The sequence below is a fragment of the Meles meles genome, chromosome 6 (genome assembly GCF_922984935.1).
Source record: "Meles meles chromosome 6, mMelMel3.1 paternal haplotype, whole genome shotgun sequence".
Lineage (NCBI taxonomy): Eukaryota > Metazoa > Chordata > Mammalia > Carnivora > Mustelidae > Meles > Meles meles.
In genome coordinates, this window is record NC_060071.1 from 138,914,858 (window position 1) to 138,942,308 (window position 27,451).

Below are 27,451 nucleotides of genomic sequence, written 5' to 3' on the forward strand. Positions count from 1 at the left end.
TCTGTCCCTACAACGGAATAAAATTTGCCCATGAAAAATCATAAAGTATTGATATACCCTACAACATAGATTTTTCTTGAAAACATTACGCTTTATTAAAGAAGCGAGACACAAAGATCACTGCAATGGACTGAATGTTTATGTCCCCACCAAAATTCACATGTTGAAATTCTAACCCCTAGTGTGATGGTGTCAGGAAGTACAGACTTTGGGAAGAGATTAGTGCCCTTATAAAAGAGACCCTGGGGAGCTCCCATGTGAGAACACAGACATCCAAGAACCAGACCCCACATCTGCTTGAGCCTTGATCTTAGACTTCCCAGCCTCCAGAAATACGAGAAATCTCTGTTGTTTATAACCCAGCCAATCTATGATATTCTATTAGAGCAGCCCGCACAGACTCGGATAGTCACATATTGTATGATTCCATTTACATGAAATATCTAGAAGAGGTAAAGCTAGAGAGATGGGAAGCAAATCATTAACTACCAGCAGTTGGGCTGAGGGCGCAATGGGGTTATTGCTTAATGGATATGGGGTCTCCTCTGGGATAACGAAAACATGTTTGAACTAGATAGGGGTGATGGATGCAGAACGTTGTGGATGTGTTAAATGCCACTGAAATGTATGCTTTCAAGTAATTAATTTCACATTATGTGAATTTTACCTCAATTAAGTAAAATGAATATTTTTAATTTGACCTTTTTAAAAAGCCTGAAAAGATATCAGTGAAATAATGACAGCATATGGAATTTTTGAGAAAAGAAGTTCAGTTCTTGGTCTCACACTGTATTTGCTGTGCTACTTCACACAAGTTAAACAACCTATTGGGTTCTCTTTGTTAACTTCCTTTTAAAACAAAATGTACCTGCTGGGTACCCAGAACCATGCTAAGGCACCTCCCTCTACATTGTTCTCATCAGTTAAACGTGAATTCCATGGAGTACTCACAAGTAAGAGTCCAATAAACTGAGTGTAAATGTATCATATAAAGCCATAAAAGTCCTATACAAATGTTATCACTAAGCTAAGAGCCTGCCTGGGTTATTTGCACAAAATTCATAGGCTTTTCATCAAAGAAACTTTTATAAATACCACACTTGACAGAAAAGGCCATTTCAATTCAAAATAAAAACTCAGGAAATATTTTATTGTAAAATAAGTTGGTACCAAAGGTCATTCCATAAAAACAAACTTGGGTGGAAGATGGACAGGAATTTGTCATTTGTGCTAAGAATTTAAATGCCTTTAGTAAGTATCCCATTTGAATATTGCTTGCTTTCTTCATCATTTGCGAATTAAGAAGCATTATAAAAGTTAGATTACATAAAGAGGTAAAGAATATCAGTCTCTTATCTCCACGCACTGTAATGTCAGTGTTTCCATGAATATAGTACTACATGGAAATGCTGATTATTAATTCCAATCAGTGGCTTTTAAAGTAAATGAACAACATGCTGGTATATTTTTAAACAGCTACTTATTTGCCTATTCCTTTGCCTGAATACAGAATATGACAGAGCATGAAAAACAAAAATTGAGTCCATTTATGTCTGCTCATTTATCTATGTAATAGAGCCATTTTGGGTTTCTGGCTTTGTTTGTAAATGAACACTCAGACTTTAATGAGCATATTATCTCCCACCTGGAAAACTGTGCTGTAACAGCAAGGTTGGCAATGACCTAGAAACAATCCTGTCAGCCCTGCCTTTGCCTTTCCCTGGCTGCCCCCCGCCCCCTACAGAAACATTTCTGGTGTTACAACAGGGCTGAGGTTCTAGGACTGGGACTTGAGACCACCAACGGATGGCAGACAGTCTCCATGGCAGGAATTTCAGTGAGTCTCGTATGTAGTAGAAAAGTTTCTATTTTTGGTTCCTCTAGCAGCTCATTTTGAAACTCAATGTCATTTAACTTTTCTGCGTCTAGAAAGAATCATTCCTAAAATAGTGATCTAACCACTTTCCAGCCCATGTGTCAACAGATGTTAGAGAGATGGGATGTAAAACCCATACAGGTAAGGAGGCTATAATTATATTCATTGACTATGAAGTTAGGGTTCATGACAGTAAAGGGCTAGATTCTCATTCATTACAATACAGGATGAAATATTTAAGTTAAGTATGACAGAAATGAAACAGGAATATTTTAAATTTCACGATAGTGAAAACCCAAAAACTTCTCACGGTATCTCTATGTACTTCATGTGTCTGCACACAGTAAGAAATTCAGGGCCTTTTATTTTAATATTTGAAAAACATCAACGTTTTTCTGAAAACACACAACTACACTTCAACAGAAAGAAAACATGTTAATGATATTCTTTTCCTATCATGGCTTATAGCTAACAAAGGGGAGAACTGAAAATATATTAAGAGCTTGAGTTTTAAAGTCCCCAAGAAGAGACAGGTAGCTCAGTGTTTACAAGCTGGTGTCTGTCATCATCACACATCCAAATTTCGGCTCCCCCACTTACAAGCAGTGTGATCTGGGGCAATTTACTTCGCCTCTCTGTGCCTTTGCTTCCTTATCTGTCACCAGAGTCCCAGTACAGTGGAAAGCCTTGTGAACTGCGTGGCCTCATTCCCCGACCTGATCTGTAATTAAGTAGCTGTCACAACCAGGTCAAGCCACAGTCTCTCTGGACCCCAGCTGGACAACAGCTGTGAAAGCCTGCATCTTCACTATTTCTTCCAATTCTGCCCTAGAGCCTCAGAACTTCTCCTTTCCAACTTTCCTACGAACGCTCCTCAGAATGTTCTACACCACCTCACTTCAATCATCACTGCCTATATCCTAGCCCATGTCCTCCGGTCACGGCAGGGCTCATGCTGGACTTGTCCTAGAATCACAGAACTGCTGGAGCGAAGCATCCCCCCTCCCAGACTCAGCATCCCTCCCCTTAAAGCAATTTCTGTAATGCCAACCCCACCCCCAGCTGCAGTGGGACTCCACATTTCTTGGAGCAAACACACTGAGCATCCACGCACAAAGCTGCATGCTAGGCCCTGGAAATACAAAGATAAATCAGATACAGATGCTCTCATTAAAGTGTTCAGAGTCCGGGGGGGGCGGGGGGGAGACATGTCCACAGAAGCAGGACATTGTACCATGTGGGTATTTAGTTACGCTGGCACAGGACAGAACCTGGCAACTGAGATCAGAAGGATCAATAGGAGTCTTGGGGAGGCAGAAGAGGCCATTCCAGCCGAGGGGAAAATACAAGCATGGCCCCCTGGAGCCCCCAGAAGCAAGAGGCACCCAAGAGAAAAAAACCATGAAGACAATCTGATCTCATGATTGAGCGGAACAGTCAAATGTGGGGTGAGAAATAACAGAGCTTTGCACCTCTCTTTTTCTACTCATTTACCATGGATCTCTACTCAAGATAGTTCTGCTTGGGTGGTCTTTGTTGGTGGGGTTCGCCTCTCTCTCCCAGCACCTTGGACAGGGCATGGCATATCGTAGACACTCAAATATTTTTGAGTGAATGATGAAACTGATGAGATTCTACTAAGATTCAGTTTACTCCTTCTGGAACATTCATCTGGATAACAAGCCTTTAAAACTGCCCCACAAAGAAGGCTCTTTATTGACAAAGAGCTATGTGCAGAATCACACTTTTCCACAGGGTTTATTGGTCTGGGTCAGCCCTGAACTCAGGAATCCATGAGGTATTATTGACTTATTTATTGGAGAGGGAGAGAGCACACAGGCACAAGCGGGGAGTGGGGAGGGGCCGGGGGAGAGAGAGAATTTTAAGCAGGCTGCACACCCAGCATGGAGCTTGACATGGAGTTGGATCTCACGACCCTAAGATTATGACCCGAGCCGAAATCGAGAGCTGGACACTTAACTGACTGAGCCACCCAGGCGCTCCATCCATGAACAATTTAGATAAGAAGGAATATGTGGGAGGATGGAAAGTATAGTGAGGAGAGACCCTGTGAATAACAGAACAATGGAGTGTCTATGACTCAAACTCTGATTAGTAAATCTTCTGCAAATCAGGACTGCAATTTACTCCAAACTTCTGCTGTGTTTGTAGCTTGCAGTTACAACAAATGTCAGCTGTTTTCCTTTGTAATGCCAGCCTCTCCAGAGCAAGCGAAGCCTAGGGTCCAGCAGATAACAATGCTGAGCCTAGCAGGGAGAAGAACCTCAAGAATATAAAAAAGGAAGGGGCTCTGAAGTCAGATCAGAAATAGCATCTCGGCTCTGGCTACACCAAGACTGCTGAGTAGTCTTTGGCAATTGACTACCTCCCCACACCCCCAACTTCCAGCTCTTCACCTGAAAGATGCGAGGCCCCTACTTTGCGGAGTTGTTTTTGAAGAGGAAATAAAATAAGGCATGCAAATTCCCCAGTGCAGAATGAATGTAGCCACTGACCAGCAGTCTGGTTTCATGAAATCCCAGGCCACCAGCATCAAAACTGTTGGAGAAACACTTCACCCACCTCGGGGATTCAGAGATGAAGCCATCAGCTGTTTAACAAGCTTCTCTGGTGATCCTGACTCACGACTGAGAGACGGACCACTGCAGTGACCCTCCAATGCCACTGAGATTGTTGTCACATGCAGCTAAAAGCCTTACACGTCATGCCTGCCCCTCTTTGTGTCTAGCTCTCAAAACCCCATTCAGGGAAATATCTTGCAGGAGAGGTAATCAAAGCCTGACTGTAATGTAGTCTGACTATTTGTGCTGCCAAATAAGAATTTCTGTTGATGTTATTTCCTCTCCTCCATATTGTATCAACTTCACATTGTTTGCCTCAGCCCATTAAGACCCAATGGATTTTTTTTCTGACATCAGCAATGTTAAGCACTTCAGGAAAAAAGATTTACAAGATGTGTGCTAGCTCAGTAGTACAAGCTTGTTTATATAGCTCTAATCTGACTGAGTGGGCAGGAGCCTTCAGGGGAAGAAGACAGAACAACAGCTCTGAAGAACAAATAACTCTTTCTGGTTAGAGGTCTGCCAGTGTGACATTTCCTACATAGACAAACTCAAAGTCCAGATACTCAGTAGAAGAGGAAGAATCAGCTTCAGGTCCTACACCAAAAATCCTAAAGGAAGGTGCTGGAGCTCAAGTCCTAGGGGCCAATTTTGGTGGCCATGCCAGGCACGCAGGATTCTACTGGGATATAATCACTTGATCATTTCAGGACATCAGTTAGCATTCGGTGGGACCCAAAAGCTGGTCCAGGACTTGAACCAGACTGGTAGCCACAGAATCACCTGGGCTTGACTCTAAAGATACATGTCCCTGGGTCCCCTGATCCAGAAATTCCAATCTGGTAGACCTAGGGTAGCCCCCTGGAGATTTGTAAGTTCAACAGTCCCTAGGTGATGTGGAAGCCCAGTTGGGTCTGGGAACCACTAATCTAGATTCTATGAGCCTGCCTTCCCTTCACCTAACCCCTCCATCCCAGCCATGCCACCTACTATCTGGGAAACCATGTGGGGTGAAGTTCCTTCACTTCCCTTGTATTTGGGCAAAGACTCTCTGTGCTGGAAAAAAGCAAGGTCCTGGAGTCAAAGAACAAGCTCTCAATCCTGGCCACACCATGTGATCATGAACAATTTAGTACTATACTTACTTAGTCTCTCTGAACCTTGGTTTCCTCATCTATAAAATGGAACAAATACCAATCACCAGTATCAGACATTCAGAGACTTGTCTGCTTCTCAGAATTGCCCAGGGAAGGTGTCACAGCAACTTCAACAGGAGGCTGTTACTATTTTCAGTCTACCGATGAAAAAACTGAGGCCCAAGAACATAGGCAACTTGCCAAAAGTAAAGTAGCTTGTCAACCAAGAAACTAAAATCCAAACCCAGGACTAACTCCAATGCCTACATACTTTCCAACTTGTCAGTCTTGGCCTCCAGGGAGATCACCTATACAAAGTATTCAACACAAAACAAAACAAAATTTTGTAAATATATAATATATATATAAAATATACAAAATTTATATATATACATATAAAATATAAAATTCAAGTATATACCTAAATATAAAGTAGTTAACACCTCTATACTACATATAAAGTACTTAGCAGTAGGTACTTCTGGTACATTGTACGACTGGCACATAGTAGGTCCTCAACAGATGTGTGGTTCCTGCCTTCCATTTCCTAGCAGATCGGTGAAGTTGACTTCCCCATGCCAACCCCACCTTAAGGCATACATAAATACAAGACTCTTCAAGCTGCCTTACAGCCTAACCAAACTAATTTTTATTAAATGCTGCTTATAAAGATAAATATTTTTGCATTCTTCATATTAAACTAAAGTCCTAAAGAAATTAAACTGGGAGAAACAGGATGTTTTTCACATAACAGGATGGGTTGGCCCTATCATGTGGCTCACTGTTCTCTTACTGCTGAAAGTTCAGGTCCTCTCAGGCATCCTTTCTCACCAGTGCTCTTAGCCCCACACTGCTCTGGACACCCCCAGACCCTGCCACCTCCCCATCTATTCTTCCTGCCTTTTGAACTCTTCTTCTATTAACAGTATGCCTCCTATGGCCTTTCAATTTCTCTCTGAATTTTAACCTTCAGTAACCTTCATGGAAACCCGGCTTCCCCCCAAAACACTCCCCTCTCTGGGAGCCCAGCTGTTCTCACCCCACGTATCTCAAACCAGAAAGTAAGATGAGCATCCTCCTGATTCCCCATTGCTGCTTCAAACAATTTCTCTTCCATCTTCCTACACAAATCCCTGCTCTTGTGATGCTCAGACCATCTAGCTATGCCACTTTCCATCCATGCTCACTACCGTTTCCTGCCTCCCTTCCATGAAGCCTTTGCATTTCCTGAGGACTCCCACTTTCAGTTCTTTGAGGTTTCCTTCATCCTTCACTCCTTCATCAATCTCAATGACTTGAACATCAAAGACCTCTCTTGAAGGCTGGTTCTTTCATCCTTTTATTTTCCCACCTGAACCCTTTTCCTCTATCCCTCTGCCTCACCACTGACTCACATGGCCACATACTGAACCCCATCATCAAAGGTGGCCATGCCACCTCAGATTCAAGCTCACTTACCAGTTCTTTACAGTTCACTTACTATACATTCACTGCACACATTTTTCAAATTTATTTAGACATTTCAGTGCATGAAACTCACGAATTTTTTACCCTCCATTACTCCTCCTCCTCACTCTGCCTTCACATCCTTCTCTCAGTGGGCCCATCATCTTAACCACTCAATCATACCCTTGCAAATATCCTCAACTGCCTCAATAATGCCCTTTCTGCGGCAGATTTCCAGGCAAAACTCTGACCACAATGGAACAAGAACATCCACCACACAATATCCACATAATATCTCAATATCCAAGCTCACACCCAAGCAGGTGTACTCTTTGTGGTGGGAATGAGGAAGAAATCACATAACCAGACTGACCTGGATGCATTTTAAATGCGTAAGACCAAACCTTAAATTAGTCAACACTGTCTGTCAAATCTAAGATGTTTTTCCACCAAAGTTGCTGTCTCCTTATCTGACTGGCTGTCTCATATCTTCTTTTTGTTCAATCTTCATATACAGTCTCAGTGTGTGAGAGGCTCACTTCAAAATTCACTGAAGAAACAGAAGTCAGGAGAAGGCAAATCTCTCATCTTGAGGCACCCTTACCTAAACCACCATGTTCTTTGACTTTCCTCCTCTTACAGTAGAGGAAGTACTGTATTTCCTAAAGGGAAGTCACTCCATTCTTGCTCTTCATTAGAACATGATAGAATTTCCTGGGGCTTCAGTATGATAATAGTGGATTATAGCTCAAACATCTGTAAGACACAAACTCTCTGAGGGCTTCTCAGAGAAACCTAAAGTCAATAGAGGAGACACAAACAAGAACACAAGTGGAATTTGAAGTTTCTAGCACCTACAGCTAAAGCAAACACTAAACACAGCTCAACTCTTGGCCAAAATAAATAAAACCTCACACTAAATGTCCAGTTACCTTAAATCTCATTACTAGATACACCATGTTTGGCTTTTGACAAAAAATTACAAGGCATATATAAGACAGAAAAAAACACAGTCTGAAAGGACAAGCAATCATCAGAATCAGACTCAGGACAGAGATGTTGAAATTATCAGACAAGAAATTTTAAATAACTATGATTAAATATGTTACAGGCTCTAATAGAAAAAGTAGACAGTAATGAAAGTGGAGGAATAGAAACTCTTAAAAACCCTCAAAAAAGTAAATGTTAAAATTCAAAAACACTGTTAACAAATGAAGAATGCCTTCCAAGAGCTCATTGACAGACTCAAAATGGTCAAGGAGTGAATCAGTGAGCCTGAAGATCGACAGAACCTCCTCAACTGAAAAAAAAAAAGAGAGAAAAAGAAATTTCTAAGAACAGAGACAAAACATCCAAGAACTATGGCACAATATCCAAAGATATAACATAGGTATAATTGGAATGTCAGGAGAAGAAAGAGAAAGGAATAGAAATATCTGAGGGAATAATAACTGAAAACATTCCAAAGTTAATGATATACACCAAACCACAAATCAAGAAAGATCAGATATCACCAATCACTATAAATTTTTTAAAAATACAACCCCAAAACAAGATGTGATATATATATATGTATATATACATATATATATACACACACACATATGTATATATATGTATATATACATATATATACACACACATATGTATATATATACACACACACGTATAATATACATATATATATACACACACATATGTGTATATATATATATACATACACACACACACACAATGGAATATTACTAAACCATAAAAAATAAAAATTGCCATTTTGCAACAACATGGATGGATGTAAAAAGTCTAATGCCAAGTGAAATAAGAGAAAGATAAATACCATATGATTTCACTCATATGTGGAATTTATCAAACAAACTTAAAAAAAAGACAAAAAAAACTTTAAATATTGGAAACAAACTGGTGGTTTCCCGGGGTGGGGTTGGGGGGGAGGATGGGTAAAATAGATGAAGGGAATGAAAAGTACACTTATGGTGAGCATAGTGTAATGTATAGCATTGTTGAATCACTATATTGTATACCTGAAACTAATATAACACTGTGTATTAAAAACATTAAAAAGTAGCAGAGCTTGGGCCCAGCTAAAAAAATAAAAATTAAAAAAAATTTTTTAAAGCCTAGGTATACCATATTTAAATTGCAGAAAATCAAAGAGAGAAGATCTTGAAAGACACCACAAGGCAAAACCCTTACCTTAAAAGAAAGAAGCATAAGAATCACAGGTGGCTTCTGATCAGAAACCATGCAAGAGCAAGAGAGTGGAGTGAAAGAGTTAAGTAGTGAAAAAAAAAAAAAAACACCAAATTAAAATTCTGCATCTAGTGAGATTCTTCTTCAAAATGAAGGGAAAGATACATCTTCTCAGACAAATAAATAATGACTAAGTTTATCTCTAGTAGATTTGCCCTTCAGGAAATGCTAGAAGTTCTTCAGGCGGAGGGAATTACATAGGTCAGAAACTTGGGTCTACACAAATAAAGAACACGCATCAGGGAAGAAATAAAGGGAAAATAAAATCCTTCAATTTTTTAATTTTTAATTGACTTAGGAGAAAGGAATAGACTCTCTTGAACAATGTTCACGAGACAGAAAAAAATTTTTTTTTAAAAGATCAGCATATCAGGGGTGAATGAGTGGTAAAGTTGGTGAGTGCCTGGCTCTTGATTTCAGCTCCAGGTCATGATCTCAGTGTGGTAAGATCAAGCCCCTCATTGGGTTCCTCACTCAGCAGGAAGTCTGCTTAAGTTTCTCTCTCCCTCTGCCCCTCCTCCCACCTGTCTCTCAAAATAAATTAAAAATCTTTAAAAAAAGAGATTAGCATACCAAGGCATAACACAGAGCTCTGGAATAGCCCTTTGTAATCAACTAGTTCAAAGGCTGGCAAACTGAGGCTGAGGGAACAAATCTAGCCTGCTGCCTATTTTTGTATGGTCTGTGGGCTAAGGCTAATTTTTACATTTTTAGAAGGTTGCAAAAAGTTATAAGAAGAATACTTTGTGACACATGAAAATTGTACAAAAATCAAATTCCTGTGTCCATAAATAAAGTTTTATAAATAAACACTTGTGTTTACTTATCGTCTGTGCTGCTTTTGCACTACAACAGCAGAGTCGAGGCGCTGCAAGAGAGACCATATGGCCCACAAAGCTCAAAGTATTTACTATCTGATCCTTTTCATAAAAAATCTTCTATTCCCTGAACAAGCCCAACCATCTAATTTTTCAGAGGATGAACCCAAAGTCTGAGAGATCAAATTATATTCTAATGTCATCTGACTAGTTAGTAATAGAGCCAGCATGAAAATGTAGGTCTTCGGGTTCCAAATGTCTTTCCTCCCACATGAGAGGACTTATATTTTATTAGTATGAGATCTAAGATCATAGTGTCTAATACTACTGACTGTAGGGACTGCAGAAGCAACTCTTGTTATTCTCTGATTTCACATGATAACGATTGTATCCCTGCCAGGGAAGAAGTAGGAGTGACAGAGAAGCTTTGCCAATTTTTATACACAAAAAGGGGATGACTAAGAAATAAAGAAGAGGGCGTGTTCCCAGGGGACCCAAGAAGAAAGGCACTCCTATTGGCTTTTTTTTTTTTTTTTTAAGAATGTCAGTTATATTCCTTGAGATTTTGTTGGTTCTTCTTCTTCTTCTTCCTCCTCTTTTTTAGAACTGGTTAAGTCATTATCTTTTACCCTCAAACTAGGCATTTAAATCTCTCTCTTTTCTTTTTAAGATTTATTTATTTGACAGACAGAGATCACAAGTAGGCAGAGAGGCAGGCATGGGGTGGGGAAGCAGGCTCCCCACCAAGCAGAGAGTCCGAAGCAGGGCTCGATCCCAGGACCCTGAGATCATGACCCAAGCTGAAGGCAGAGGCTTAACACACTGAGCCACCCAGCTGCCCTAAATATCTCTTTTAATACACATAGAAAGTGCTTCTTTTCTATGACTCCATACTCTACCTGCATTTGGAACAGCAGTAATAAGCTTTTCATCTTCTGGAGATAGCAAGATTTAACAAATAAACAACAAGGTCTATTCAGGAAGCTCATCAGGCAGAAGCAAAATAGGTAAAAAAATAACAATTGAATAGGTTTCTGAAGGTTTCTTATACTTTTACTGTATTTGATGAAAGACAAAAGAAAAGTACAATTAGCATGTACTAGTTCCTATAAGGAGAGTCTATCTTATTACAGAATGACCCTCAAGAACTAGGAAAGCCAGATACAATTTGAAAAAGGAAAGCTGCCAAGGCAATGAAAACATGTGAGACCAAGATCCACCCCCCCGCAAAAAAGAGGGGAAGTGGGGGGAGTGTCGAGATGGGCCAGACATTCCATGCAACTATTCTATAAGCATCTAGTCAAATTCAGCATCTCTTCAGGAAAATACTCTTAGCCCATTTTGAACATCAAGGAACTGGCTTAACCTAATAAAGGGTATTTATGAAACATAGCAACCATAACATTTAATAATCACACTTTGAAAACTTTCCCACTGAGATTAAGAATAAGACAAGGCTGCCTGCTATGACCACTTCTATTCTCTGTTACAGTAGAAGTCTAAGCCAGCACAACAGGCAAGAGAAAGAAATGAAAGGAAGCAAAGGAAGATTGCAAAGGAAGAAGTTAGTTTGATTGTGCACATGGAAATTCCATAGTAATCTACACAGAACTCTTTGAATTAATAAGGGAATAAGGAAAGTCACTGGATTCAATGTCAATAAATAAAAACCAACTGTATTTTTGTATACCCATAGACTAATAATCAGAAAACATGTTGGAAAATGCTATCATTTATAATAGCATCAACTGATGTCAAATACTAGGAATATACCTGAAGAACGATGTGCCATACCTTTGCCACATGGATAGAAACAAAACAATAACAGGGATAAAAGATTTAAATAAATGAAGGGATACAATATTAATGGATTGAGTCAACATTTTAAAGACATTAGTTTACTCCTAAATTAGGCTAGAGATTTAATGTTGTCCCAATCAAAATATCATCAAAAGAGAATTTTAAAACTTGTACTGTAATGCAAAGGTGTAAGAATAACCAAGCTATTCTTTTTTTTTTTAAGATTTTATTTATTTATTTGACAGAGAGAGAGATCACAAGTAGGCAGAGAGGCAGGCAGAGAGAGGAGGAAGCAGGCTCCCCGCGGAGCAGAGAGCCTGACGCAGGGCTCGATCCCAGGACCCTGAGATCATGACCTGAGCTGAAGGCAGTGGCTTAATCCACTGAGCCACCCAGGCACCCCCAAGCTATTCTTAAATAAGAGCAAAACTGGACCTATGCTCTCAGATACAGACTTCTTATTAAGCTATATTAAGACAGTGTGGTATCAGAATAAGAATGCCAAACAGAACAACAGAAGGGGCTAGAATATACATAGAAACCTATGTATAAATGATCACCTGATTTATAATGAAAGTGACATTTCAGAGCTGTGGAAGAGACTTTTCAATAAGTAGCATAGGAAGTTAACTGGATATACGTATGGAAAACAAAATAAATATGGGTCTCTTTTTCATGTCATAGGCAAAAAATCAACCTCAGGTAGATCTTCTACCTACAGATAAAAGTCAAAACAATAGAGTTTCTACAAATCAAAATGGGAAAATAACTTCATGGTCTGAGGGTAGGCAAACATTTCTTTAGCAGTCACAAAAACAATAACCATAAAGGAAGAGGTTAACAACTTGGATTACACTTAAAGCAAGATCTCTTATTCATCAAAGAGAGTCATATGGCAAGCCACAGGATAGTAAATGATATTTTAAATACATATAAGTGGGGAAAATATTTGGATTCAGATTTGTGTTTAAAAAAACTATAAATGAAACAAGATGGGATTGGGAGGGAGACAAACCATAAATGACTCTTAATCTCACAAAACAAACTGGGGGTTGCTGGGGGGAGGTGGGATTGGGAGAGGGGGAGCGGGCTATGGACATTGGGGAGGGGAGGCGAACCATAAGAGACTATGGACTCTGAAAAACAACCTGAGGGTTTTGAAGGGTCAGGGGTGGGAGGTTGGGGGAACAGGTGGTGGGTGATGGGGAGGGCACGTTTTGCATGGAGCACTGGGTGTTGTGCAAAAAGAATGAATACTGTTACGCTGAAAAATAAAAAAATAAAAAAAAACTATAAATCAATAAGAAAAAGACAATACAGTTTTAAAATAGGCAATAAACTGGAACAGAGACTATGAAGATTAAAAAAAAAAAAAACTGATCCAAAAAATATTAGAAAGACACAACACCATTAGTCACCAGAGAAAACTGAAACCACAATAAGACCCCACAATGCACCCACCATAATGTCTAAAATTAAAAAGTCTGACAATCCCAAGTGTTGACAAGTATGTAGAGAAACTGAAACACTCATAAACTGATGGCAGGAATAGAAGCTGGTGCAACCACTTAGGAAAACTCCTGGTAAGAACTTACTAAGTTGGATGTATGTACCCCACGTCCCAGCAATACAATCTTAGGTGTATACCAAACAGAAATGTTTTCATATGTACACCAAAAAACACACACAAAACAGTTAAGAGCAGCATTATTCATTATTCAGTATTCAGTAGCCCCAAACTGGAAATGTCCCAAATGCCCATCAATAAACAGCAGAGAAACAATCTATAAAATATCACAAAGTGGGTTTTGCTATGTAGCAACAAAAACTAGTTCCACTAGTAACTTGTAGGACCCTCTCGAACAATATTGTGCGTAAGAAGCCACAAAAAGGGAGGGGGATATACATATATTATAATTCCATATGTATCTGGAATACTCCCAATAAGCCGGAACACCATGGTATTAGAAATGAGGACTAGTTACCACTGGGGAAGGAGAGGGTGCAGTTACTAGGAGGGAGCATCGTGGAGCATCTTCCAAGGGAATGGTAATATTCTCTCTCTTGATCCAGGAGTGATAACATGGATATATTTACTATGTGAATATTTATTGAGCAATGATTTATGTACTTTTCTGTGAAAGTCTTATTCTCTAAAATTGTATGTTTAAAAAAGAATAGTGCAAATATTCTGGGGGAAGAAGGATACAGCATCTCTCATTCTTGAGGTGATACCTGAGTTGTCTCGGGGTTAGCAGTGCAAAAAAGTGAGAGAACTGCAGAGTCACAGGGATGGTTGGAGCCAGAGGTCGTGTCGGTCACCACTATATCCACTCTCTCTGGCATTTGTGTGGCAGCTGTAGATCAAAAGCAGTAATCCTTGGATAAGAAAGATGGTATAGAAGTGAAGCGAGATTAGAAATGCACAATTGAGGGAATGTTTCACATTATCCAAAAGCTTTATTTTGGATAATGACATTTTCTGACTCGTATATAAAGGGTTTCAGGATTCTCAAACAGTGCCTGAAACACTCTGCATTCATTCCATTGTTCAGCAAATAAAACTGGAAGTCCTTCAGCCAGGTGAGAAGACTGGGGCAGTTACTGTTTCTCATTGCCCAGTTTATTTTTTGCTCTCAAATTTGCTTCTTCAGATAGGGAAAGGTGGGCCCTAGGGAACTATCTTGGCCCGAGTATGCTGTATCACTGGACATACTAATTGGATCAAATTAGACTAATCAGGGTCCTTCCCTGAGACTGAGATAAGGACACTGGAAGAAAGAAGACCCCTTCTGTGTGAGGGACAGTGTGAAAGAATATGAGGACAGGAATATTAGTGATCACCTTCTTTTTCTCTAGTGTCACCAAAGAAAGAAATCAAGACAGTGAGGTATCAAGAACGCTGATAGTATCACTGAAGTCCCTGGATCCAGCCATGCCTGAATTCCCAAATGTATGAGCCACATAAATACCTTTCCTTGAGTTGGTTTAAATTTTGCTTTAATTCAGTTCTTTTAGTTTTCTTTTTTTTTTTTCTCTATGCCAGAAAACCCTGAATATCCATTATCACCCTTATCACCAGGTGTGTATGTGACATTCAAGTCCCTAATAGACTGGACCCAATTTGAATTTCTAGTCTTGTCAATAACTGTCCATCTTCCTATGACCAACAACATATCTAATCTCAGTCAGGAAATTTACCCCAACCAAGAATTTCCAATAAGCAAAGCTCTACTTCCAAATACACATTTGAGAGCCAACAGGTCATCCCTGGTACAGATAATTAGAAAACACAAGAAACTGGGGCTTAGACACAGATTTTGTAAAGTGGGGGAGGGAAGTTGTAAGGCAGATGGCAGGCAGGGGAAGCGGTTTTCACAGAGAAGCTTTTGAAAGCTACAGGAAGCCAAAGAAATGAAAACCTGGAATTGACAACATATGCTTTGGCAAGAAGCTGAATACGCTACGCGTTAGGGTGAGACATCTGAGAACTTCCTAATCAGTTCTGCCACGCAAGTTAAGTAAGGTTTATCCCAGATTCATCCACTTTACCCTTGAGCCACAGGAAGATCTGGGAGTCCGCGGTCAAGCTCACAGTCAAAAAGTCTGAACAGCATTGAACCTTTGGACAGACAGCCTGACACCGGGCAAGGAAATTACCCATTTATTTGTAGGGGAATTATGCATTGACTCTAAAAAACAAAACCACTTATGAGCATTTCAGCAGAGGCATGATCTCCCGGAATCTAGCAAGAACTAGAAGTTCACTGTGGCACACCCTCTATTACCAACAGAAAGTGGGGAAATTGTCACTCACAATGCCCTTTGTTTTCTCTTTTCACTTTTGATAAGCATAAATATTCATTAAACAGTTTGCTTACCACCTAGATTTCCCCTGTCCCTGTATCCCCTTAAATTTTCAGCTCATCAACATGGACTTCTCCTGCCTGAAAGGTTTTTAAGGACCTGATTCTCAAGAGGGGGATATTCTTTGCACACTTTGTCCCCTCTATCCTTTCACTTACATTGAATTGCCTCAAGGACACCCTTGCCAACTCTGTCCCCTGCCCCTATCTCTGCAGGACCCAAAACCATTGGTTATCAAACGTCCAATTCATCCACCAATGTCTTCAGTGAAATCTCCGAGTAATCCCTCCCCCATCCCACTTATATGTGCCTGTCTTACCACATTCTGTTTCTCTTTTCTCCCCCCATAGAATTTTAAAGTTCTCGAAAACAGGAGCCACCATACCTGATTAATCATGATCTAGAAAAAGGTGTTAAGTAGTGGGACCTACTGCCAAAGAGGACAAACCAGGCAAAACACAGGGAATAGCAGCAGAGATGGTAGACAAACTATGCCCTGGGGTAAGAACCCCACCCACACCACCCCCCCCCCCAACTAAGAGCTGCCTAACCAGAGATTTCCAGGAACAATCTCTCTTTCAGTAATGCCCTCAGAGCACTCACAATTTCTCAGCCCTCTTCTGTATTCATGGAGAATGTGGATCAATAGTGTTGAGCTACTTTGTCCAATGTCACAGACCCCAGGGTTCTGACAGAAGCCAGTCAGCGGCCAAGCCCCTAAACTATCTGCCATTCTAAAAGGTAAAGTGCCTTCCCCTAAAAAAGAAAAAAAAATTCTAAAATATAATCAATAAATTTATTCTTTGTGAAGGCATCCTTTCTATTTTGACCAGCTGCTGAATCAGTCTTTGTTTTAGGATGTATGGTCAGCAAAATGATATAATGGCATCTTCCTGCTTGGTTTGGAATCTGAACACAGTAGCACTTACATAGCAACTTAAGGGAAAAATACTTTGGACATTTTTTCGAGTTGTTGTCTTTCTTCCAGAGAGGTCACAAACATGAAAAACAAAGCCAGCTCAAACATGTGTTCAGGTTGGACCGGGCAATGTACATCTATACAATATTTTTCCAATTGAAATTAGTTGCTAATGATTAAAAATGTACGGCAACAACAGGGCTTTCTGAGCAGCACATACCCTTTGCTTTAACACAGTCCTCACCCGTCCCTAATGCCTTCCCAACCCGGGGGTTCAGTGTCACACCCCATTCCTCATCACACACGGGTGGGTTGTTTTGCTTTTAGAAAAAAAAAGGAAAGTGTTGTTTGGTACCCATGTCTCTATCAAAAATGGGTCAGAGGTCCCCAGGTTTCCCAAAACATGAGCTCTTAACTCTGAAAGCAAACAATAATTGCTTTACTCACCAATTATCAACTCCTCTACCTGTAATGCTTGCTGTTATCTTTCTCTTCACCTATGAAATTTCCACCTGTTTCTCAAAGCCTGTCTCTACCAGGTCCGATTATATGGTGTTGTCTCTCTGCACTGAAATACTTACTGTTTTTTTTATCTATTTGCTACCTAATCTGACTTATGAAATCCCATGCATTTTCCCCTAAACTGTCCTCTAACATCCTTCATTGTTAATTTTCTATTTATTTCTAATATTTTTCCACGATAACTGATGTGATCTCAAGGGTAGGGCCTCAGTCTACCCTTTGTGATATATCGGAGAGACTTGGAACTTTGTGGTCAGATGAGATTGGAGTTTAAATCTCTCGGTTTCTCTCTAGTCAATAACTCTCTGACACAGGGCATGTGGCCGAACCTCTTCTTCAGCCTCAGTCTTCTTCTTCATAAAATGGGAGTAATAACACCTAATTCTTGTTAAGAGGCTGAAATCTACAAAAAGCTTTACAAGTGCTGAGTATTATCAGTCTATTGCTTTATTATAGATCCATAGCTTTGTAGGCCTGGCAACTTTTTATTTAGGAACCCAACAAGTGCTTTCCCAAGCACTGACTACGTGTGTGGCCCTGTGCTGGGTATAGGATAAAATCACGGTTTAAAAGAAAAAAAGCAGACCACAGACAGGGGGAGAGGCAAATGTTAGTGTGTAATTACAAATTACAAACCAGGATGAGAGCCTCAGTGTATCCTCAACCCCAGGTGATCTAGCCAGGCCACATCAAATAAACAATAGGAACGGAACAATAGCCACGTGCACCTTCCCCCTACACCTGCTCCGGTCCATGCATCTCTACCCAGACTCGTTCATCCTCCCTCCCACATTCACCCACCCAGAGCTGCCATAACTCTGCAAACGTTCACCAAACTCCTACCGTGCCGAACACTGTAAGAGACACTAAGGACAGAGAGGAAAAATACCACACAGCCTTGCTTCGAGGGTGGCTCACATTCTGGCACAAGAGACAGCCAGGCAGCAGCAGTCCCTCATTTTCAAGTCTCTTCCTGCTGGGGATTAATGGCCTTCGGGCTCAAGGAAACAGACACATCCTTGGCTACTGCAAAGGCAGATCTTTCCCATTCCACCCTCTCCACCTAGTGTCTGGCCTGCTTGTTTCCCCCGAACCTTCTCAAATCTATGGAGCAGGGTTCTCCAAGGGACTTGGGAGTGCCTCAGATGTTAGACTGAGATAAGCAAGTCCTCAAGAACAGAAGAAGGGGGAACCATTAAACCGAAATATTTACTTCCCAAAAGACTCACTTTGGAAGAGGTCATCGAGAGGACATGACCACCAGGTGACCCAGGAGCTGGACCTGGGCCCTCAGAGGCTCCTCACCCCCCTCTCATGTCCTTGGAATGTCTGCTGGCCCACCGTTCCCATAGTGGGAGCCATCTGCAAGGACACAGCCCTCAGAGAAGAAGGGGTTGTTGAGCTCCCTCTGGACTGAATACATACGCGAACCCCTTCAAGGCCGCTATAAAAACCTAAAGATTCTTATAGGCAACACATTATGGAGATCTATTTAGCTTGCAGCTGCTAGAGACAAAGCTCATATGTAAATTTCCTTGCCAATTAAACCTGCAACTACCAATCCAGTGTGACCTGTTTTCCCAGACTCCTTGCCCTCCTGTACCCAGATAGGTTTCCAATTACACTCAGGAAACTCCCAGGGCTGCAGACCAACAATAAGTAATCAAAATTATTACAAAATGGGCAATTGGTGTGAGAGGGTCCAGCCCCTGGCATCACTGTGCCTCCTTCATGAAGCACGCTATGTGAGTTCTCTTTTCCTCCTAACCACACACACTCCAGGAGCACTTTGTTATTCCCGTTCTACAGATGAGGAAATTGAGGTTCAGAAACCCAGTCAACAGGGTTCTTAATTGCCTGTTCTATTACTTTAAGAGTTACCAGTGTCGGGTCTCTGTCTGGGCTGGCCAGGTGTCAGGGAGCGCAGTGCAGGGGCCCCGGGTCCTCCAGCGGGTCACCACACTAGTTCCCGTTCGTGCAGGTTCAAGCAGCACTCGTAGGAGAAGGCTTTGCTTGAGATGTGCAGCCTTCCTGGCAAGAAAATAGCTTCCTGGGTAGAACAGACACTAGGGAATGAGAGAATAAGGGGATAGGAGAACTTATTCCCTAAAAACTTAAAGGTGGCTTTTTTCTTTTACGGTTTTCCTAAGTATTTACAGAGACCAAGACAGTGGGTCTCCACAACTTATTTGGATAGCCTGGTTATGTGAACATCAACTTTGTTCCTATCCAAATATTTACCTATTTTTTAAGTCTCCATCCATAAAAAGGGGGTTGTCTGCACCCTCTGTTTCTAACACCAAGGAGAAGGATTAATTGTCTAATCACAAGGCAGCCATGCAAGGATGATCGAACATTGTAACAGGGGTATTTCGGCCAGCTGGACTCTCCTGACCTTCAGATGCATTCATTCAGTGTCCGTAGAGGGAAGTAATGAAGAACACCCTTGGGTGTCAGGCAGAAATCAGGCCTGGGTTTGAGTTCTGGTGCAGCCACTGATCGGTTTCGTTCACTGATGCAGGTGAATGTTTTCTCCAAGTCTTAGGTACGCATTTTGTGATGTCCTAATGAGCACTGTTCTACCTTTTGGATGCAGTTGTGGAGAGAAGTCTAGGCCACTGCTTCTCTGCCCTTCTGCTTTTGTAGTTAAGATAATTAATAGTGAATTTACACACATACACACACACCCTTTTGGAAATGCACATGTGATAGAAAATGAATTTCTTCTTACAGATGTCAGGAAGGCAACAGAGAAGCATTCATAAGCTTTGCAGTTTGTAACATTTGAAGCAGATGCTCTGAGTTATTGAAGATAACTCATTAAATGTTCATTGTAATGGCCTACTTGTAAGCATTTTTGCTTTCCTTGCTGTCTGAAGAACTGGGTTTCGTGACTGAATACTACTCTTACTATAGACTTAAGGGTTCCAAATTTTGGATGATTACCTTTTTTATCTTGACCAAATTTAAGGAAGTTTTTACCCACGGATAAAACTAATATTGATTCAACCGATGCTTACTGAGGTCCTACTGCCAGGTGTGTTGCCGGGCAGTAGGCAGATGGATGCCAAGAAAAGTGAAAAAGCGTTTCTTCCCCCCAAGGAGCTCATCGTCTAGTTCTGGGTGTCATTCCCAGACCACCAGATTCAGCATCACCTGGGCACTTGCTAGAAATGTAAATTCTCAGGTGTCACCCCAGACCTGATTACATCAGAGACTCTGGGGTTGACCCCCAGCCATCTGCGTTTGAAAAAATGCCCTTTGAACAACTAGCATCATTGTCAAATATTACAACAAGTAGGTTAGTTTATTAACTAAATCTCAAAATTTTATGTATCTTTTGAGGAAACAGAGGCCAGGGGGCAAAGGCCACATGAGGTGGAGAAATTAAAACCAGAATTCAGGTATCCCCCCTCCAAACACACACTCAAACCTACATACGGCCAAGGTTCTTTTTCTTTTCTGACACTTTAATCCCTAAATCTGGTGGGGAGCCCTAAGTATTTCCAACCCAAAGTGAAAACCTTCATTTTTCAAGGAAAACAGAAAAACAAAGAAACTACTCTCTTTGAAAACAAGGACCACTAACAAAATTCAAATCTGATCTATCAAAACCATCCAGTAAACTAGCAGTAATTTCCCAAACCTTTAACAGTCCAAGTTCCCATTTTCAACATCTGAAAACTAGGAAGGCTGGGGGAGAGAAGTATAAAAATATAGTGAATAACGTGATCAGAATAAAATCTGGAAAAATAGGGGCCCCTGGGTGGCTCAGTGGGTTAAGCCTCTGCCTTTCGCTCAGGTCATGATCCCAGGATCCTGGGATCGAGCCCCGCATCGGGCTCTCTGCTTGGCAGGGGGCCTGCTTCCTCCTCCTCTCTCTCTCTCTCTCTCTCTACGCCTGCCTCTCTCCCTACTTGTGATCTCTATCTGTCAAATAAATAAATAAAATTTAAAAAAAAATCTGGAAAAATATACAATATGCAGAAATGTCAACTGTGGTTCACCTTCCATGGGAGAATTACAAACGATCTTTTTCCTTCGTATTTTTCCGAATTTTTCCCAATGGTTACATATTACTTTGGTAATTGAGAAAAAAAGTAAAACTGTTTTTTTTAATGTTACCTCCAAATCACTCGACATGAAGGTTTATTTTGTAATTCCATTTCTCTCCATACAGCAGGATACTGTGTGTGTGTGTAGTAATTATTTATATCATGCCATATGTTACGATGAAGATGAAATTCGGTAAATATATTCCTTCCAGCTGGCACTAACATGAAGAGGTTAAATGCTTTCCTAGGTTCAAAGCACTATGAATTAAGATAAGCTAACTGCGAAGCTGAAGGAAACATTTATTGAAATCTATGAGAGCATCCCTTTTGAAAAGCGTTGATACGACACATAGCTCCTTACTCATACCGCCCTGATGTTTAACCTCTGGCACAAAACAGAATGTTCAGCAATTCCTGGCAAAGTCTTAGGAGTTCAGGGGATAAAATGCATGGGGGATATTAGAGAAATAAGAAACAGAATGATCCTACTTTCACATAAAATTCTGTTCTGTGGGTAAAAAGACGTCCAAAATTACTGGCAAATTTCATTGTCCTCGATACCCTTTAGAAAATGTTTTTTTCTTTATCAAGAAATGTTTGCTCATTTAAAAATATCTGCATCAGTTACTTTATTTGAGAAGTCATAAATAAACAGATAAATAAGGACCGTCTCGTTTAAAGAGACGTTTCTGCTGCAAAAACGCTGCTGTAATGTTTCACTTTATAAGACAAATTCATCGCATGAAGAAAAACTAGCATTGCTTTACTGAAACTCTGAGCAAAAGAAATGCAGTGAGTGTTAATTCAAGTCTCTTAAATGAAGCAGGGAAGTAAAGTTAACCAAGGTGACGACTACAGAAAAGGAAATCCTAGTGGCTACCTGTTTTACCAAAATATCTCACAACAGCTGATATTTCCAGAATTTACAGACGCTTTCAGAAAAGAATGAGTTATGAGGTGTATATATTATACCCCAACATTTATAGTATCTAAGATCACCAGGCTTATGCAACAATTTGGCTTGACAGTAGTAGCAGAGAACTCAGAAAGAACTTAATATCCTAGGTTTGGCTGTTCAGCAGGCAAGCTTTCACTTACAGAGGGGCATCACCAAACAGCCTCAAATTTCCCTCAGTCCTCTGCTTACTTTCTTTCACAGAGCAGTCTCACCCATGGCAAAATTAATAAATAATAATAAATAATATGAATGTACAACTCACAGAAAGTTTCTCCAACCCCCAGCTCCCATTCCATATAATTTCCCATCTACCTATGGAAGTTGATCTATAGAAGCCTTGCTGTGAACATACGAAGCTAAAACCTACAAGAGTCCCCTTTTAAACACTTTTTGACAGAACACACAAAAACTTGTGGCTCAGTCTGTAACTCCCTCCAAACACTTAGAAGCCTGGATCTTATTCTTCCATCTCTCAACCCCCTCTGGTGAGAAAAGGGTCCAATGTTGGGTTTTGCCTAATAAAGACTGCCTGTTTCTGCAGTTTTACTTTGGGGCTGCTAAAAGGTATTGATTAGAAATTACAAATCCAGCTTCTAACCATTGATAAATGCGGGGGGAACAATCCCAAGCGAACGAGTCCCAAATATCTTCAATCTGTAACACAGAAATACCACTCCTCTCGAGAAATAACGTCCCTACTCCATCAAACTTAAAAAAAAATAATAATAAGATCAGATACAGCAGCTTTCATTCTGAACAACATTAAATATTCTGGGTCATCTTTTTCTGTCTTATTGGGCCACGTTTACAACCTGACGGGGAGGGCAAAGACGGTCTCTTCACTCTGCCAGGCCGGTTTTCGCCCTCTGAGAGCAAATACCTTACCGTCCCCTTCCCTGCAGCCGTTCCCCAAGAACAGACCTCCCACCCGCTCTGCCCTCCACACCTCACCACTCGCTTTTCTTTTCCTCCAAACCGCAAAAGGGCGGGCTTCTTCAGCAAAAAAAAAAAAAAAGTTAATGAACCTCTGCTTCTGGGGTAAAGGTGCCCCACCTGCGATCACAAAATCGGAAGACTGGAAATTCCTAAGAGCACGTCCCCTCTGCGCGCTGGACCCACTCAGTGAGCGCTTCACACCCAGAAACCCGGGAACATGATTTATATGCAGACCTGCACCCATCCCACACAAGTCCGCACGCCAGCTTGCCTAACCACTTATGTAAGCTCGTGCCTCTACAGTCCCAAACTGCACACACACACACACACACACACACACACACACACACTCACCGACACCTGTCACGCATCTGAAATGGACAGCATCCACACCCAGGAGATGAAATGAAATCAACACATATGAATTGGGGGGGGGGGGGGCGCTACCGTTTTAAAACATCTTTTCCCCCCATTTGTTTCTTGCCCGTTTTTGTCACAACTACAATTACCTTAGCAACCAAAGAATTGCTCTGACTCCCTCTCCGGCTTCTGAATTTCTCCTAAAGCCAAGCTTGCGCCAGGTTCATGGAAAAGCTAGAGAAGCCCAGGGAACGAGGGACCCGCAGCCTCTGTGGGGCGGAGGGGACGTCCGAGGCGGTGTCCCCGCTGCTCTCCAGCGACCCGCCTCGTCTTTGCGACTTGCCGCGGTGGCGAGCGCGGGGCTCAGCGAGCGGAGAGCGAAGCCCGGGGCCGGCGAGGAGGCGCGGCGGGTCGCATGGTGCCTGGGCGCGGGGCGCTCGGGGTCTCCGGCGCTCGGCCCTCGCCCGCCTCGGACGCCCCAGGACGCCGGGGTCCGCGGAGATCGGTCCGCCCCCTCGGCGCCCGCGGGTTCCCGCAGCTGGGGGAAGCCGGAGCCGGGCGGAGCTCTCGCTGAGAGCAGGGCCGGGCGAAGGAGCTGCCCCAACTCGCGAAGTCGATCGGCTCCGCCGCTCGCGAACCGCCGCAGCGGCGCCCGCTGTCGGGTGTCGAGCAGAGCTGCAACCCCGCGCCGTGCGCACCTGGGTGCTGGCACCTGGGCCCCGAGTCGCACGGCGCGGGGCGGGGCCGGGGCGGGGGCGGGGTGGGGCCTGGGCGGGGCCCGGGAGGGGGCCCGGGCGGGGGCCGGGAGGGGGCCCGGGCGGGGGCCGGGAGGGGGCCCGGGCGGGGGCCGGGAGGACCGAGGCACCTGCGCGGGTCCGCCGGGTTCACCTGCTCCCAGCGCCGCGGATGGTGCCGACTGTGATTGTGATGTGCAGGAGCCAGGGAAAGTCTAGAAATTCCTGCACTTTAGGGGTCTCCGAGAAAACTGGCAGACTGGCTCAGCGACGCGGAGTCTCCTTTGGTCAGTCCCGAGAGCTGGCCGCGTCTGGAAACTTCAGTGGCGTCAGGGTTGTCTAAGGGATTCCAGGTCCGGAGTGATTTTGCCCGGTAGCTTGGAATCGCCGACGTGTGCCTGGCGCCCCCTAAATTAAAATGGGCCACCGCGATCGTCAGGGATATTGTTACTAACCTCGTCATTTTTATCGATTCAGCATTTACACAGCATGCTGTATTTGGAATATTTTATGATCATTCGTATCTGGAATACCACAAAAGAATTTTTAAGAAAAATTAACTCTGCAAATATTCTTGGGGAAAAAAGAAAAAAGTTGAAGACAGAAAATGAGGAAGGGTAATTTGAACGAAGACATCCTTTAATGTGGGATCTTTGAAACTGGATATTTACCTAAAACCTCAGGAAGATGCAGGTGAAAACAGAACAAGATTGTGGGTGCTGGATGGTAACCATGGGAATGGTGTGCAATATCGATGTAACCAATATCAAGAGTAAGTTGAAGATTTATTCTTGAATTGTATTGTGTTACCAGGAAAACAAAAACTTGAAATAAAAGGTTTCTAAGGACGGATGACCTGGGCTGTCTTCATCCACGTGAGTCCAGAGGTTGAAATGTAATGTCTCCTTCCCAATATAACAGCTCCCTTCCCACCGTCCTATACTGAGTAATGGATATAGTCACTCTTTAATCCAGTAAACAGCAATTAGCATCTGCCCTGTGTCAGACCCTCTGCTAAGCGCTAGAAATTGATGAAATAAGTCCCTGGCCTCAGACCCTTTTGCCTAATGGGGACAGTGACACAAGCAGATATATGTATTACCTTGGGCTAAGTCACAAAAGCGATGCCACCAAAACCTGGAAGAAAACCTGCAACCTAAGGAAACCACACTTAAACCTAATGAGTAAAATATAATTTTAATTGATGTCCCAGTTATTTCATTTCTTAAAATTGGAATATAAAATGTTTCCTTCCTCCGGTTTAGCATTTGGCTTAAGAATCTTTGTGGAGCTGGCTGCAGTTGTGTTGTGCACTTGGAGAACAGGCCACTTACCGAGAGTTGGGTGATGACTGGGGCTCTTCCTCCTCGCGGAGCTCTGCATTTCTGAGACCAGCAGCTTCTTGAGGGTCAGTCATGAGGGAACATCTGAAGAAAGGCCTCACTCTGTATTTCCCTTGATACAGTAGCATCGAAAATAAAATACTTCAGAATAAACCAAGGAGGTGAAAGATTCACATACTGACAATTGCAAGGCACTGAAGAAAGAAATTGAAGAAGACAAATAAATGGAAAGATGTCCCACATTCATGGATTGAAAGAATTAATATTATAAAAAATATTCATACTACCCAAAGCCATTTACAGATTCAGCGTAATTTCTGTCAAAACTCCAATACCATTTTACACTGAAGAAAAGAATCCTAAAATGTATATGGTATCATAAAAGACCCCAAATAGCCAAAGCAGTAAATACTGAGCAAGAAGAGTAAAGCTAAAGGCATCACACTACTATAGCTGGTTTCACAAAGCTATAGTAATCAAAACAGCATGGTATTAGCGTAAGAACAGACAAGTAGACCAATGCAGAGCCCAGAAATAAGCCCACTCATATACAGTCAATGAATGTTTGACAAGGGGGCCAAGAATATTCAGTGGGGGAAGGATAGTCTCTTCAATAATGTATATTCGGAAAGCTGGATAGTCACTTGCAAAAGAATGAAAATGGACTCCTATCTTATACAACTCACAAAAATCAACTCCAAATGGATTAAAGACTTAAATGTAAGACACAAAATGGAAAAATTACTAGAAGAAAACAGAGGGAAATCTCTTTACTGTTGGTGTTGGCAATAATTTTTTTGGATAGGATTCCAGAAAACACGAGTAACAAAAATAAAAATAAACAAGTGGGACTACATCAAACTAAATAGCTTCTGTATGGCAAAGGAAACAGCAAATGAAAAGGCAACTTATAGAATGGGGAGAAAATATTTTCAAATCATCTAGCTGATAAGGCATTAATATCCAAAATGTATAAGAACTCAAATAACTCAATAGAGACCAGTTTAAAAAATAGGCAAAGGACTTGAATAGACATTTTTCCAAAGAAGACATACAGATGGCCAACAGGTACATGAAAAAATCTTCAACATCACTAATCACTAATTTTAAGGAAATGCAAATTAAAACCACAATAAGATATCACCTCACACCTGTTAGAATGGTATTTTCAAAAAGACAAATGACAAGTATTACTGAGGAAGTAGAGAAAGGGGAACCCTTGAACACTGTTGATGGGAATGTAAATTGGTATAGCCACTATGGGAAACAGTATAGAGTTTCCTCAAAAAATTAAAAACAGAACTACTACATGATCCAGCAATTTCACTTCTGGATATATATCCAAAAAAAAGATATATGCAACCCCATGTTCATTGCAGCATTACCGATAATAGCCAAGATATGGAAACAACCCGAGTGTCCATGGACACATGAATGGATCTCACACACACACACACACACACACACACACACACACTTACTATTATTATCAAAATTATTATGAAATTACAATGGAATTTTTCACAGAAATAACCAGTATTAGCTATACCAAAAAGAAGGAAATCCTGTTACTTGCAACAATATGGATGGACCTTGAGGGATCTACACTAAGTGAGATAAATCAGAGAAAGACATATACTGTATGAATTCACTGTGGAATCTAAAAAAGTTGAACTCACAGGAATACATAGTAGAATGGCAGTTACCAGGGGATGGGTGAAATGAGAAGACGTTGATCAAAGGGTGCAAACCTAGTTATTAGATGCATAAGTTATAGGGATCTAATGCACAGCATGGTGACCAAAATTAACAATACTGTATTATACTTAAA

The 27,451-nt window shown here is 41.6% G+C and overlaps 1 protein-coding gene across 6 annotated transcripts in view; it reads right to left on the minus strand.

Moving 5' to 3' along the window:
• RGS6 (regulator of G protein signaling 6) overlaps positions 1-24,219 on the minus strand; it is a 591,498-nt gene extending 567,279 nt beyond the window's left edge. For 2 of the 6 annotated variants that reach the window (XM_046008147.1, XM_046008143.1), the window contains exon 1: positions 23,693-24,219. The gene's annotated coding sequence lies outside the window, so the exon portion shown is untranslated. Of the gene's footprint in view, positions 1-23,198; positions 23,270-23,300; positions 23,369-23,692 lie in introns of those variants that run through there. The other 4 variants (XM_046008148.1, XM_046008149.1, XM_046008144.1 and 1 more) reach the window with 4 other exon arrangements.
• Positions 24,220-27,451: the final 3,232 nt, after the last annotated feature.